Here is a 13,127-nt window from a genome sequence, read left to right on the forward strand (position 1 = left end):
CAACAAAACTATCCTGTAAGAAAATATGTTGCCTGTCTCATAATGTGTTGTAACTTTTTACGAGACATCACTTTCACTGATGTTTGATTGCCTTGTTAGAATAAAGCTTGAAGAAGAAAGTGGAGACTGAGCCACTTTCAGCAAATGAACTTCTGTTATAAAAGAGTTACACACGTTATAACAGGATTATCTGGTATATACGAGGAATCCTTCTTTTTTTATATATAAAACGGTTATTTCATTTAAAAAGACATTTTCTTGTTCYAAACTATGTTGTTGTAACAACACAGTTTTGTCTTTTTAACAGTATGGCTCAACTCTTCACTTCACCTGGATTACAAAGTCTCCAGAAACTGTCAAGTTTGAGCACTTTTTTTCCTTCACARTCAGACTGAGCTCTGACTCACCGCAACAAGGCTGTCTGGTCTTACAGACAGCTGCATTCAAAGACGGCATATTTGTGGATCTGAAGATGATGCAACAGTGGTCGAACTTGTGTCACATGAGTTAAAAACAAAACAAAACAAGAGACCTTTTGAAAAAACTGTATTATAAACCGACAGTAKTTTTATGAGTTTGTTTTCTTAAAGTCATCCCCAGTTTACACTACTCTTTGTGTGACCAATGTGAAATAAATGTTTTGATAGTTTGTACAAAAACATCTCTTCACTGGGCAATAAAAACAAACTCATGGGTGAGCTAATCATGGCTGTTAATCTGATCTGACTGAAGCCCACAAGTTTGATAAAACTGAATCATGTTGTCTTAATCCCCTATCTAAATTTTATAAATCGTATTTTACATAAATAAAATACCTCAATAAACACATTCCAATTACTTTAGTTGTACAGAATCATGGGTTTTATGATTTGTTTCACATAAGACAGGGCTCTAGYCCACACATTTTAACCTCTAGATGGGGAGACTTTAAAAATGCTTAATTGTGCAGCCTGCCCAATATTGGAGCATAAAGGTCTGTTCCCAGAAATTCTCCAGAAGTAAAAGGGGACTCATGTTGGCCTGCATGTGTGTTGATTTAACCTATTAGCTAATGGAATCCCTTTAAGCCTAGCCAAATGTTACTGGCATTGAGCAGAAAATGCTCACCAAAACTCTGGATGACATTTTTCATGCACAAACTGGGCAGCTGCTGAAGAAAAATCAACATTGACAAAGTTTGTCATACCTTCACTATTTAATGTTCAGCTTATAAAACTTTAATTAGTCCAATTTTTTTCTATTTTGAAGTAGGTATGCTTAGTAAGTTAAAATGCTTTTCCAAAACCTTCCCAGGAAAAATGTTTTAGGCAAACATTCTTTGGTTTTTGAATTCCAGAGGCTAAATTATCCTAAGACACCCACCTCACTGAAGAAGACAAACATTTTTTGATGCAAGTGGTGCTTTTATGTGGCTCATCACTGAGAGTTTAGGAATTCTTAAAAGGGATCCCTGATTAGTTGTAACGTTATACTTTATTTGATTAACATTTATTTTTACTGTAAAATAAAGACTGTAAAAATACTGTAGAATGTTTAGTTTTGTAAATTAAAAAATGTTTTTAACACGGACAGAGCCATTTTATTTACACACAAAGCATTCTGGGTAAATGATGCTGTGGATAGGTCCCGATGTGAGTGAGCTATATCCACCCTGAAGGTTAATCTTGGACAATATTTGATGATTGACTCTTTTAAATGAAACCAGAGAGCGTTGACAGAGAGGAGAAGGTATAAATGACTCAGCCTATAAATGAAAATATATTATCTCTGGATGCTGCAGCTGAACTCAGGTCAGTTCTAAAGATGAGCTTGACTTTAATAGAAAACTCACTTTAATTCAGTTTTTCTGCAGTGAAACACTAACTTTGATAAACGTTTGCACAATAGACCCCATGGACATGTTGTCCTTCAAGAACTCTGCCTTCACATAAACAGTGGCAGAAGGCTGTGGGAGAAAACGATCATCTGGCTCTGCAGAAGATCCTGCTGAAGGCTGGCAGGAAGAAGTGGAAGAGTGGATGTAGAAACTATAGGAGCACAGACAGACATGTCTGTGCATTGAGAGATGTCCAATTTCTCTCATTTAAAAACTAAATGAAATGTAAAAACCAATTGTTAAGTATTTGATCGCCTATACGTTTCATTTTAGATTTGATAATTGCTTGTAAAGGTGGGATGACAGAATATTTAGCACATTTTTGGACTTAACTTCTTTAAAACTTTAACATTAAGAGTGTTAAATGAAGAACGCAAACCATAAACCATGTTTTTGATACACGCCACTTGGTCCTGTGGTTTTCTATGATTTTCTCAATTTTTTATGTTTTTTTAAATCTGTTCTAGTGTTTATTTCAAATAGTTATTATAATGGAATTTGTTTAAAATATTTAGGTTACTGCTCAAACTTAATTTTGAAAAACAAAACAAATCTAGGTTTCTTGTCGACATTACAGCCAGGCTGACAATGAGCCCTCTATTTACCTCAAACTATCCTGGAACTGCCAACAGTAAAGAATTCATAAACTAAAACAAAATGTCATTTATTATCTCTGCATTGGCATCTGCATCTCTGAACTCAGATAAGGGATGGCAGAGGTTTAGACACAAAGACTGACTGTTCAGAGGTGGGAGCAACACAGATCACAGAATATGAGAAATGCAGTCACATTATACAAAACATAAAAAGACTGTTACACTTTAGAACCTCTATATAATTGAGATTTCTTATGTCAATATTAATGTCAGTGTCAAATTTATTTATATAGCACATTAAAGCTGACCAAAGTGCTTTACAGTTCAGTCAAGACTTGTATCAAAAAAACAAACAAAAAATCTTAGATACAAATACAATCAGCAAGGCTTAAGTCATTATAATTACATAGTTATGCATTTTTGTTGCTGTGGTTTTGCTGTCTTTGTTTTGTAGGTTTGGAGCCGAGAAGTCCGGTGTGCTGTCTTGTGTTTTCTCAACATATATTTTACATATCTTCTAATCTCTTTTTCACTCTTTCTCAATGCATTTCACTTTTTTCTTTTTTCTCCTATTATTATAAAAAAACAAAACAAAAAAAAACATAATAATGGTGTGGAGAGGATGGCTATAGGGGGAGAAGGGAGGCCATCAATAAAAAAAAAAAAGATACAAATACAATACAGAAACACAATATAATAATAATATAGAGGAAATAATAGAGGAACTTACCCCAAAATTATCTTTTTAGCTGATAAACTATCTAGAATATGTCTAAAAGGTTATGTACTATTTCAGTGATAATTTTGACGTTTTTGTGCGCATTTGTTCAAATCTGTAATATTCGGTCTAAAGAAGGATTTTTGCTGCATACTATGGGTTGAGCAGTGGTACTGCAGGCTAATTTTCAAATTGGTTAAACGACTCTTCATGATGACGTGTCTTCTCCACAGTTTCATCACAGCAGCTGTGTTCTGGTATAAAAGCCTCTCTCTGAGACACGCCCCTGCAGCAGTCAGAGGGTGCAGCTAGCATAGCAGGATTGTCTGTTACAGCTTCATATTAACATGCTAGCGGCTAACATCACTTGAACTCAATCACACATAGGCCTGTCGCGATAGTCAATAAATCATTTAATCACATGATAAATTATTTTGAGGTCGATTAAAAAATGAGGGCGATAATTTTCATTTACCTGCTTGTTCGTTTACTTCGTCTCTTCCTCTCTGTGCTCCGGTGCACAGGGGGCTCAGCTGATCCCTTCTGTTTTCTTAGTATCGGGAGGAGTGAACTCTCACGCAGTCTCYTACTCCTTTAGCATGAGATGTCGTAGCAATGGTAGCAATAACAAACTAAAGAAACATTGATTGGATTCTGAGAAATGGAGATGAATTGGTTTCAAAGCAGAACGCGACAGCTGCAGTGTGGGAGCACTTGCAGTGCCTGAAATTGGCTGCAGGGATTGCGCATATTATGATAGATTCCTGCAAATGTAATTTTTTTTAATGCTGGAAGATCCCGCAGAGAATAAAATCCAACGCTGTGTAATGTGGGAGTTTGCATCGGACTATTTTTAGATGACAACCATTACCGAACAAATCTGACCACCTTCTGTTCAGAAGACACACAGAGAGAAAAGGAGAAGGGGTGGGGGCTGAAACTCCCCCYTCTGTGTACCTCTGAGCGAAGCAGCAACAGACCCGTCAAGATCTTTGAGACTTTACCTGTAGCTCTCAAAAACAACAGGAAACCTAAATGCACCATCTGTGTTTTAACAAAACACCAAAAAAAAAAAAATAAAAAACAGTGGCTGTCCCAGAAACACATGAGGAAAACTCTGAACTGATTGCCTCCCCCCACAAAGCTCTGCTTGTCTCCTCACTGTCCCCCCCTCACACACACACACATGTTTGTTCTTCTATACTCATGGGGACTTTGTATTGTCTTTCATTCAGTTACCGGTACCTGTTTGACCCTAAACTTTACATGGGATGTGAACTGTGTTTATGTCCCCATAAGAAACAGTGGGTCCTCACTAGGCTGTGTGGTTCACTTCATCTCTAAAGAGATGCTGCTCTTTAATATTGTTTATTTACTGTCCCACTTGTGTGCACTGTTTAATTTCCATTTTGTTGTTCTTTGTTTTTTTGTTCAACTGCATTTTTTGTTGGAGACTGAGTCCATTTTGTTAAACATTCTTTAAAAATTAAAGTTTATTGATCTTTGAGGGGACATACTTGCATTATTACGCTTTTTTCTTTATATTAGTTGTAAAATGGTCACCAGACAATATTATTGATTATCGCAATAATTTCTGAGACAATTAATCACCCAGCAAAGTTTGTTATTGTGACAGGCCTAATCACACGCACAGAGACACACAATGCTTCAGCAACACAAGGCTTCATGTATCACTGAATCAGCCTCTGAACCAGCAGCTCGATCTGATAAGACTTTTGCTCCACTGAGCTCCACAGCCCCACTCTCCCTCAGAAAACCCAGAATCCTAACAGTAGAGTAGCTGTATGAAGATAAAGGGCCAATGTCATGAGAATTAACTTTACCAAAGCTGATCACTTCAGTTTTACTCTCATTTAGGTTCAGAAAATTTAATTTTAGCCAGGTTTTTAGATCATTTAGACAACTGAAGAGTGGTTCCAGTGGAGCGACCCTGTTCAKCTTAATGGGCATATAGACTTGGATGTCATCAAAGCAGTGAAAAGTGATGTTATACTTTCTGAAAATGGACCCCAAAGACAACATGTAAAGATTAAAAAGAAGTGAACTTAAGATGGACCACTGGGGGACCCCACAAGTCAGAGGAGCTGCTGAAGTCGGCTTAGATTCCTAGAGATGGTACCGCATCTGGTAATCCCCTCCCGCCTCCAGTAACTGGAATCCTCCCAATCCAAATAAGTAGATGGAGTCAAAGGTAGAATCCTGCGATGTCGCCATTCATACATAGCTGTTCAAATGAAAGAGTTGTCAGATGATCTCAGCAATCCTTTGATTCTCACCAACAGTCCTCCACGCTTTCCGCGTCTTCTTGTGCGTCTCCAAGGTTGGAAGGCGCAGGGTGCACAGCGCAGATAGTATTTGACAGATGTGGAGGTAGATTTAAGACCTTGCATCAGATATTGGCAACTTATAACGGAGACTTAGAAGTGTTAGACGATCATAGATCAGCAGAGCAGAGGTATTGGAGCAAATAAAACCAAAATAAAAAACAAACGCCAACAAGTAAAAGCGTACGTGGCAGATGGTTGGCCGTGACTGGCACCATCTTGCTCAAAGCAAATCKGTCACCTCATGAATTCATGAATTATGACCTGTAATTGTTCTCATTTTGTACAAGACAAAGTCTGGTTATTGATTTCATATCCTGTGTCAAGAGCAATGTTTGTGGGTGACCAGCCTACTGTATGTCTTYGCATGCCTGGTCATTAGCCTCTTCAATGCTAATGCATATGAGTAGTCTCCTCATTTGCCAGCACCAGTCTCTCAGTGACCAGTAGGCCTATRGTTAATCTGTTCAGTAGCTGTCTTGAAATAGATATAGTTTTCTGTTACAGGGACATAACCACAGCTGGGTTTGCATCAGTCTTAATTTTGGCTCTAATACCACGCAATGTGTATGTTTCCACTGGGTAAAAATATTGGATAGTATCGGATAAATTCCCATTTGTTTTGCTGATGACACTCCTGGTTAAACCAACTGGTTACTTAGACTACAAGTTTCACACTAAACACTAAACACTAAAATTCGGACATCCATAATCTTTTCAACATTTTATTTATTAACCCAACTACATCTTGCATCATTAATAGCATTTGTTTTTACTACAAATATAAAAGACATGCTGGGACAAATGTATAACAAAATTATGAAACAGACAAAACACGTGGTCAGTCTGGTCACACTTCCCATTTTTCTGACCTTATACTGTAAAAGTGCAATGAAAATGTCAAAAACAGTATTGAGAAAGTTTTCATGTTTTTACTGACTGGGAAATGATGTGAATACATTTTTCCTAGAACTTGTTTTTACGTAGCTTTCATTTTTTATGTCGCAACTTTATTTTTGATGCCATCTTATCCAAATTTAATAGTAACACATAAGACAAGTTCTGTAAAGGATTCATAAAATGTTTTATAATTAGGTAAATAAGAGGATGGGTATAACTTTTAAACTTTTTAGGAAACACTTTCATTGATAAAAGCTGATATTTAGCAGAGCCTTTATGCCCTTGGAAATCTATGTTTTTCTGATAGGTCTGCTAAACAAATTGCTTCTTTTTGGTACTCAACTCATAATTAAAAACAAATAAAAGGGAAAAATAAACAAGTAAAATAAACATGTATGTGCATTTGTTATTGTTTTCATTAACCATGGCTGCCTTCACTTTGCCTTCTRTTTAGCAAGATCCCAGGAAATCTCTGTTCAGCATTCTGCATTCACACTATTGTCAGGTTTTAAACGCATGCGGCAGGAGCATTTTGGCTGCTCCAAACGCGTTTGGTGTGTACCCGGCATAACGCTGTCCTGACATTGAAGCAGCATTTGTTCAAATCTGCATTTGGTCCATCTGATAAGTCTGATTTTAAACTGCCCAACAAGTGTAATTAAATCGTTACACTGAAAGTTTTTCTTAGACAAAGTTGAAAAGATCAAAATGTAAACATTATCTTCACAGATTTTGAGTGTGTGTGTGGGCGTGTGTGTACCTCTAACATGACTGCGCTGATAATGGGATTTCCCAGATGTGTTTTTGGCAGGCTAAGTATGTACTCCACCAGAGTCAAAAAATGAAAACGTTTATGTAATGCTGGCTGGATCATGTGCTTGTTGGAATCGTTTACTGATTCCAACAGGTCCAGCTGTTCCCAGGCCTGTCGGTGGGAGGGGTACGAAAGAGCAAGATGCTAGGAACTGCACGTATTCAAAAAAGAATTCAGCGTCTCCAATAAGCATAGAAAAAAGTGGGCAAAAAAATTTTCTACTGGTGTGGAACAAAGGGTGTTGCTACTCCGGCCTGCTGTGATTGGTGTGCACGTACAATGAGGCTGACACAAGAAGCCCTGGAAACTCCTAGATACTTTAGTGATTGTGTGTGATGGGGTGGGATCTCATAAATTCCTGCACATAAGCACAAAGATGTTTTAAAATAAGATACTTCAAGCGATTAATCCTAACTAACAAATTCTAGTTCTGCGAGATTACCAAACAAACTTGGTCGAAAAACTACTCTCATAGGACCAAAAAAAAAAAAAAAAAAAACAACTATTCACACTCTTACCCATATGCAGGGACATTAAAGAGCTACCAGTTCCCATAACATGCATGTTTTTGGTCTATAAAAATATAAAACCCACAGCCTGCCTGCATCCTTATTTGGGGTGGATGTGGAGTAGACGTGGGTGATGTCTCCTTCCTGTTCCTCCTCTTCCTCGTCCACTACTGCCTCCTGGCACATGTGGTATCACAGCCACAGCCAGGCATCATCAGCTCATCGTTATACACTTTTTCATTCCATTTTAGTTTCTTTTTCTAATAAATGTTCTTATTTTTGCACACTACCTATCACCTGGTCTCAACCTTGTGTTGTGGCCATGTTGCACACGTGCATTTTAATGTCTCGAAACTGTTTTTTCCCTTTCTTTTTTTTTACCACAATAAATTTAAAATAAACTTTTCACTGAGTTTCAAAAAGAAAAGCTAATGCTCAGATGCAATGGAAGTCAGCAGGACAGACCTGTGTCATAGGCACTATAGTGAAATGCAGAGGGTGCTGTCCATCTGGGCACCACAAACGAGGGACAAAAAAAGCATCATGTCTAAAGTGACACAAGGCCTATTCAAATATTAATAATGTACTGATTAAAGTTACAAATGGTCTTATTCTTGGTTTAAWTTGTGTTGTATTTGCATTATAACTAAATGAAATGCACTRACAGTTTKACAAGAGACCTTGTCAAATAAATCATAAGACATGTTTATGACAAATTAATCAGCTAATATTTGCTGGTGCCAATGAGACGCATACACATGTGGACAAAGTTGTTGGTACTCCTTGTTTAATGAAAGAAAAACCCACAATGGTGGTAGAAATAACTTGAATCTGACAAAAGTAATAAAGGCAAGATAAATAATAAAAAAGACTAAAGGTTAAAAAAAACACCTGTGACTGTGTCGTGGCAGCCAGCCTTCTGGTCTTTAGAGACAGTAGTATGTCAAGAGAACAAAAATAACGTTTCTTCTGTTGCTCCTTTTTTAATATATAAAGTCAGAGACTTCACATGAGATTTGGGCCATCTTCAAGCAGATACAAGCAGATTATTTCCTACTCGCAAGTGCCCCCTCTGGTGGGGAAACTTTTTTCAGGGATACAAACTTCTTTAGAACACTGGTGGACGGCAGCCATTACAGACGAACATGTCGAGCAGTGGCTCGGTCACACACTAATGTCACTAGTTTGTTATCATTACTAAGGGGCAGGACTGCTTTTCCCCATTTTTTCACATCATGTCGCCTGCTTGGATCTGTTACTATCTCGCTCTGAAGCATGGAAGAGTGTCTCAGATGAGCTTGTTTCAACTCCTTTTTACAACGCTTTTCTGACTCAGTAATTTTGCCGATATGTCAGTTAAAATACATAAGTAAAAATATTTATCCGAGTATAATACTACCCCCCAACTTTATGGATGATTTTATGGATTAAATTTTACGCATTATACTCAGTGGTGGCTGGTGGATTTTTCTCCAGGTGGGGCTACAACTCAAAAATACATATTTCAGAAAGCAATCAAACACACTAAGTTGTATCACACCAGTGTATTTATTAAACACATGAAAATAATAAAACAGCATTACAATGTCATGTATTGTGTTATTTTTTGTACATAAATTTTGCTCTTCTGTTACTGAGAAGCAAATTTCTTCATGACTCTGGTTAAAGTCAGGGATGTTTTAATAAGATTCTTCTCTATAGAGAGCATGGTCAGTGCAGTGAGATGTGATGTTGTACCTGAGGAAAGTCTGGATTCTCTTCAGTGTTGAGAAGCTCCTCTCAAATTCAGCAGTGGTCAGAGGAGATGTGATGGGAATCTTCAGCAGAGTCACAGTCTCTGAAGGTGTCCTGCAGATTGTTCTCCATGAAGAGCTGGTCCTGTTCAGCACTGGGTGAGCCTCCATGGTCTTCAGAGCTGCTTCAGAAAAATTGTCTGTGATCCTGCTGGAACCTGTCTGCAAGCAGCACTGTAGCTCTGATCAGATGCTTTGTGAATGGCTCAAGATGATGTCACAAACCTAAAACAATAATTGCACAAATTTAATTCAATATGAAGATGGCTACAAGTGAGCTTTTTAAAAATATTTAATATGAAAATAATTTATGTTATTTTAATAGCAACAAATTATTGCAGGTCTAAGTTAATTATTACATTATATGTTTATTTTAAAAATGTATTCATTTTATTAAAATAAACTAAACTATGCACAACAGAAGAAAAATATTTATAAATAAAAAGAAAGGCAGCAGAAAGAAGAAAATTATCTTTTAATATCTGCCCCTTTTTAAAGAATAAATTCAAACAATAGTAATTTATAAAAAAACAAAACTAAACAAAAACATAAAAGTATTTTTATATATTAAGTTTTGTTCACCTTGCACCAYCACAATTACTCCATGTAAATCAACCTTCTGTGAAATCAAACTGTCCACTTAGGAAGTAACACTGATGACAAACAATTTCACAAGCTGTCAGCACATTCAACTTTGTTTAGAAGAAAGTATTCAATAAGAATATTTCAGTCATTCAGATCTAGGACGAGCAGTTGTTGCAAAATGGCTAACAGCATGTAGCAAATCCTTAATGCTAAACCATGTTATTGCTCAATTTTTATTATGTTTGGCTTATCCGGTCCAAGCTACACCACTTTAAGTTTCTCCTCATATGTTCTGCTTTGAAACAGTTTAGATATAAGAGACTTAATGTGTTGTTTTCTCCTTCATTCTCATTTMTTGTTCTTCAAAATCTGCCTGCAACAGCCAGCAGGGCTGCCGCATTAATATGATGTCAAGAGGTCAACAGGGTGGACCCCATAGAAATGAATACGAGAGGTCAGCTGCAGAGCGGTGACAAGGTGCTCCACAGGCTCATGTATTATTTTGCATTGGGGACTTACTGCGCATGTCCAAAATCTTACAATGACTAGCCTACGGGACTCTGGAGCGGCGAACAACTGGTGACCCGGAAGCGACTCAACACGACAAAGCTCATGAGTAAAATGGAAGTTTACACATCAATAACTTTAAATTATTTATTTTACTTATCATAAAACATATATGCYAATTTTTTTCGAAACATTTATAAGATTTTATTTTGTTATTTTAATTTATTTTATTTTTTGTGTACCAAGAGTAGTGGTGGGGCAGTGCCCTAGCGCCCCCTATTGGCCAGCCGCCACTGATCATACTTGAATAAATACGGTAACTACTCTATCGTACCTGCTGGTTAGTGGACACAACGGCACACAAACAGAACTCGTGTTTTATACGAGTAGCTCACAGATGCTTTAACTTTTGTGACTTTTTCACYGACTAGTACTAGGAGCTAATGCTAAAAACAACAGGCAGTAGGCAGGAAGTGGAAGGGAGGTGTGTGGCTGGAATTTTAAKGGAAATACATCACCAATGGCCATGGCATATAGGCTATTAGAGGCGGAGGCAGCCCTGGGTGTTTGGCAAGCCATTGTATCATATAAATGTCCAGCAATACAGAGAAAGCCGTAGAAGTAATCTGATAAATAACTAACAAGTTATATCAGCCCTTGCGGCCCAAATATCAGACCGGGAGAAGTACAGATCCTCCCGATTAGCCACGTCGGGCCTGCCTGATGGTCAGTCCAGCAATGATTACAACAAAGTATGCTATGACACTCCAGATTGTAAATGGCAGAGCCCTGTAGAGAGACACTGTTGTGATGATGAGCAGAAATGGGCTTGACGGAATCGGAAGGTGGTTCTTAAAGAGACAGAGGCCAATTTCAAGGTGTTTAGAAATGGCTGTGATGTGAAGTCAAGTTTATTTTTGACTTTTACAAATAAACAACATTTTAATAACTGAAGGTGACATAGTTACTTTATWGTGGTATAGAATTGAACTACATGCCTGAGAAACACATAATTTTGACCCTTTAAGATCCATGGGACTGTAGCCAACCTCCCTGGACGTGGCCGTAGGAGGAAAATTGATGACAAATCAAAGATACGGATATACGAATGGTAACAAAAGAGCCCAGAAAACCTTCTAAAGAGAATAAAGGTGAACTAGAAGCTCCAGGAACATCAGTGTCAGATCGCACCATCTGTTGTCGTTTGAGCCAAAGTGGACTTAATGGGAGACGACCAGTGGTGGGCAGCACTAATTTAAAAATTAGTTGCACTAACTCTAAAGCACTAACTCAAATATTTAGGTCCACTAATCCTAAAGCACTAACACACTGAAAAATTTAGCAAAAGCTAATTCTAAAGCTAGTTGATCCCTGAAACATTCTTCAAAGTTATCATGAGACAATGTTTACTGTGAGCGGAATATTGTCGATACGTCACCAAGTGGATAAGTGACACTCGTGTGACAGCTTTCACCCTCAGCTGTTAACAATGTTGATCAATAGCATTTAAAGACCTCAGTAAATGCTTCTAGATTTAGCCCACAAATTTAGCAAGTGCTAATCCACTAATAAATTTAAAAAGTAGCAAAAGCCCTAAATCACTAATCAGGAAATTAGATCCCCTATTAGTGCTTTAATGCTTTAAGGGAACTATGCCCACCACTGGAGACGACCAAGGAGGACACCATTTTTGAAAACAAATCATAAAAAAGACAGATGGGAATTTCCCAAACATTGACAAGTCACAAAGCTTCTAGGACAATGTCCCATGGACAGATGAGACAAAATGGAACTTTCTGGCAAGGCACATAAGCTCTATGTTCACAGATGGAAAAACTAAGCATATGAAGAAAAGAACACTGTCCCTACTGTGAAACATGGAGACTCTATGTTCTGGAGGTGCTTTTCTGCATCTGCCACAGGGTGTTGAATCAGTGCAGGGTACAATGAAACCTCAAGACCATCAAGGGATTACAGAGAGAAATGTGCTGCCCAGTGTCAGAAAGCTTGGTCTCAGTCACAGGTCATGGGTCTTGCAACAGGATAGTGACCCAAAACACAGCTGAAAACACCCAGGAATGTCTAAGAGGAAAACATTGGACTATTCTGAAGTGGCCTTCTATGAGCCTGGACCTAAATCCTGTTGAGCATCTTTGGAAGGAGCTGAAACATGCCCTCTGGAAAAGGCACCCTTCAAACCTGAGACAACTGTAGAAATTTGCTCATGAGGAGTGGGCCAAATCACAGTACCTGCTGAGAGGTGCAGAAGTCTCATTGACAGTTACAAGAATCGTTTGATTGCAGTCATCGCCTCAAAAGTTAACTTAAAACAATAAAAAAAACAGATTTTTATTTTTCGGCCCTCAATGTTCCTTAAAGGGACAATATCATGTAAAATCAACTTTTTTGAGTTTTTTTATCATGTTATAATGTTATACTCTCATAAAAAACATGCTCTAAGCCTTGCTTTGACTCATTCATGCA

Source organism: Austrofundulus limnaeus, unplaced genomic scaffold (assembly GCF_001266775.1).
Source record: "Austrofundulus limnaeus strain Quisiro unplaced genomic scaffold, Austrofundulus_limnaeus-1.0 Scaffold29, whole genome shotgun sequence".
In the NCBI taxonomy this organism is placed as follows: domain Eukaryota; kingdom Metazoa; phylum Chordata; class Actinopteri; order Cyprinodontiformes; family Rivulidae; genus Austrofundulus; species Austrofundulus limnaeus.